Source organism: Gallinula chloropus, assembly GCF_964237585.1.
Source record: "Gallinula chloropus genome assembly, chromosome: 1".
In the NCBI taxonomy this organism is placed as follows: domain Eukaryota; kingdom Metazoa; phylum Chordata; class Aves; order Gruiformes; family Rallidae; genus Gallinula; species Gallinula chloropus.
In genome coordinates, this window is record NC_140085.1 from 82,634,023 (window position 1) to 82,638,075 (window position 4,053).

Genomic DNA, 4,053 nt, shown 5'->3' on the forward strand with positions numbered 1-4,053 from the left:
TGTGCCCTGATCAGCCAGTCACTGTTCCAAGCAAGATGCATGAGCCTTGGGGCTACTTGGCTGTCATTAAAATGGTATGGATGGAAGGAAAAGTCTAATTGACTGAACAACAGCCTGAGCTGTGTAATTAAACTAATTGTGGCTCTACCTGCATGGGTCAGAAGTGATTTGTGTGGCTGTTAAAGCACTGACAAGTAAGAGGTGGGGAGGTGTGAAAGTATTTCTTACATGCCTTTCCACAGGTAATTTTGCTATTTCATCTCAGGTAATTTTATGCCCTTGAAATTTTTGGTTTGTGTCAAATTCGAGGAGACTGTTACTATTTCACACTGAAGCCAGGGAAAGCAAAAAAGGTCACGGTCGTTAGCAGTTTCAGGCAACAGCGTTTCAAGTCAAGGTAACACTTTTCCAGGGCTATTTTCTTATTTGAAGTGAAATTCTTCAAAAAGAAACAAAAAAAGGAGGGGAAGGGCTGCTTACAAGAACGCTTTTCAGCCTGGCTCTGCACCCACTGAGGACTACACAATTGTTTTTATTGACTTGAGCAGCAGCAGACCAGGCCTGCTGCAGGCCTCTGTGAAACTAAGGTTACTACTTACTGCCAGGGATTTATAACCCTAGCTTTTAGTGGTTGTTTGGAAAGTCCTGATTTCAGAATATGATGAATTTAGAAGAATCTAAATGAGAAACCCGCTATAGCGTCATGTTTAAACTCTTTGACCTTGTTTTCAAGTCCTTGTGACGCAGAACCCACCTCCAGCTTGTAGCTCTGCTCTTATTGATTATCATTTCGAGTCCTTTGGGTGTTTTGCTGTGCCCAAAGCACTGTGTGCTTTTCAGAACTGATAATGTGACATGACAGAGAGCTGCTGAACCGACTCTGTTCTCTCTAGGCTGTCAGTGCAGAGCTGGAGGAGGCCCATGTGGATAAGGGGAGGGGCTGGTGCATTTTGTCCCGGTAGGACCACTTGCCCAGCATGTAAGCTGATGTCTGAACACAGGAGTCAAACACTTAGCCAGGAGCAACTGAGGCCTGTATTTTTCCTGGTCAGAACTGTGTGTTTGGGGCATGACATGGCACGACTGGGCTGGAGGACATGTGTGAACCCTTCTGCCCTAATCATCCATCACTGTGGGAGACAGGACAGTAGGTGGGATGAACTGTCAGTGGCTCCTCTTGAGTTTTTCTATTCCTTGGCTGTGGAGAAACCTCTGTAAATCTAGTTTGTTCTTTGTGAGCTGGAGATGGAGGACTTCACTTCTCAGTTAAGAAGAAGCCACTAGTATGGTCAGCTGCTCCTCTATTATCCTACCCCATGTATGTAGACGATGAAGTATGATCATCTGGCTGCTGTAGAGCTCCAGAACTGTGGCAGCAAAAATAGGGGAAAGAGCACAAGGGAGAGCAGGATATATACATACTTTTTAAGATAGCAGCTTACCTACTGTTTTTGTCTTGGGGAAAAAAATTAAAAGTGAGTCAAAATGGCTTCTGCTGAGCCTAATTTGTTATGTCTCCAGGCATAGCTAATTATCCTGACTTTGCCGGGCTCTGAATTCTTCCCAGGGGTTTTGGTGCTATTTCTTCTGTTTTGATTTATAAATTGTCTTTATTTTACTTTCCTCCTACACATTCTGTATAATCTTTTTTCTCCCTGCCGTACTGAGGAGCCAGGAGCTGGTGTGACAGTGCTATCACAAGGTGTAAGACAGAAGTGGATCTGTTAGCCAAAGCCTTTGCTTTGGACGTCCTGCAGTGCTTTCTTCTGGCATCTGCTGCGTGGCTCATGTGAAACAGTCTCCTCAGAATGCTTTTTTTGTGCTGCCTCAACTTCTGGGCTTACCTGCAACCATCCTTGGGCTAGAGGAGCTGTGAGGCTCAGGGCTGGCCCCATAGCTCAGAGGGCTTTAGTTACAGCCCTCATACTGCAGCAAGGAGTTTTGTGGCTTCTCCGCTGACGTACCAGAATGAATTACAGTTATTTTCTGGTTCAGCTATTCCCTTCACAGTTGACACAGTTTTTCTAACCTCAGTGACAAATTCTGTGAGGGAAGGAAATCCATCTGCTGTAATCATGGGGTGTCAGTTGTAGTAAGCAGGAGCTGTTGAGCCTGGGCTTGGGAGACCATCACTGTTCAGGATGCTTTAGAAACCCTAGCTAACAAGTCCCCATGGGGCAAATGGGTAGGGTTTGCTTAGGAGACAAGGTTGCCAAGAGTAAGCAGCTCAAGCAAGGCCAGCTTTAACTGCTGGAGTACACCAGCTGTAACTGCTGGAGTACGCGATCTCGTCGTAGCATCATTTTGTTTCTTGACATGCTCACTCAGTTGAGAGTTTTTTTCTTGTTGGTTGGGTTTTTTTAGATTTTATTTATGTGTGCATCTGGGAATGTTTTTGTCAACAGACTTCTCTGGGAGATTGTGGCACTGGTCACCCTTACGTCCCTGGTAGAGGCTTAAATTTGACTCTGTAAAATGGGATGAGAACCATGTAAGAGCAAACATCATGCCAGTCCCAGACCCTGTCTTCTGCACTGGCCATGGGTGGATGTTGAAGGGAGAGGATAAAACCAGGAAAAGTAGCGTCATGCTTACTTGGAAGAGTCCCTCAACCTTCAACAACTTAAAGGTCAGGGATTTTCTGAACTGCAGTGGTAGCTTCTGGTGGATTTTCCTTACATTATGTTTCCTCTTAATTTCCTGTTTTGAAGTCACATAAACTCTTAGCATCCAGCATGTTCTGGGGTGGAGATTCTCACTCCATAGCTGTGCATTTTATGGAGCGTCACCTTTTGCTCTTTTTGAACCTACCACCTGCTGTCTTGACTCAGTCCCCCGTAGTTCTTGTGCTAGAAATGGTGAATACCCCTATTTTGTGACACTGATACATTATAGGCCCCGGTCAGTCACCTCATCCACAGGATGATGGATTGTAGTTCGTTTAGCCTTTCCTCACATGGAAGATGTTTCACACTTTTGAATACCCTTTTGGCTCTCTTCCATGCCTTTTTCTGCCTTTTTTTGCAATAGTCTCTGTAAGAGGAAGGGGGAACTGAACTACTTTTTCAAGACATGGGTACAATATTGCTTTAGTGTTACAGCATAACCTGTTCTCATTTTCTTTCTGAAATGTTTTGGTGTGCTGGTTATATACTTCTCAGGGACTAAAATCAATGGAAATGTTCATTAGATTTTTAGTCAGACTCATCCAATTAATCCTCAGGACTTTGGAGTCCTGACTTAGTGGGATTTCACAGGCTGGCTATAGTCACTATGAGCATCATCTGAATAAAGCTGGCAATTACAATATCATATGAGACATGGTGTACAAGGAGATGGTGAGCAGATCAGTGATTTCCTTGCCAGACAAGATTGCAGATGCACAGCTCTGCTCACAGCTGTGTTGCTGCCATGAAAAGGGATTAAGGCATGGGATTGCAATGTGGCCATGACCGTAGTGGAGGTACCATTGCAAAACTACGCTATCACAGCCATGTGTGATCTCTTAGATGGCCCCATGGCTGGTGTGCTTGGGTTTGGACCCCAGAGCATGCCCATCATGCCCTTCTCCACTGTTGCTCAGCTATACTGGATGTATTTCTCTGCCTGGGCTGCTCTGTGGTGGGTCACAGCCCACAGCCTGTGATTTCACTGCATGCATACTGGTCCTGGAGCTTTTCTTGCAGACCAGGGGTTGGGATGAAGGGGAGAGAAGATGAGAGTCGAGGGGTTTGTAGTGTGCTGATAACAACCAGGTCTGGCCCTGTTAGCAGTCTGCATGACCATGGCTCCTCAGAAAGGTGGCTCTGGAGCAAGGCCATACTGTCCTTTTGCTCTCTGGGGGAAGCAGGGAGGCATGGATAGGCTGCCTGCTGTGCACTGGTCTATGCAGCGGGTCCACCTCAGACCCAGCAAAGCTGCACTAATACAGACACCTTCTTTCTCTACTTTCTCATCAGGGGCTTTGCACAGCGCTTCCCATTTCATCTGTGCTCAGCCAGGCCGAACTGCCTCTCCAACCCCTGAGCAAGAACGCCGTACGTCTGAGTCACA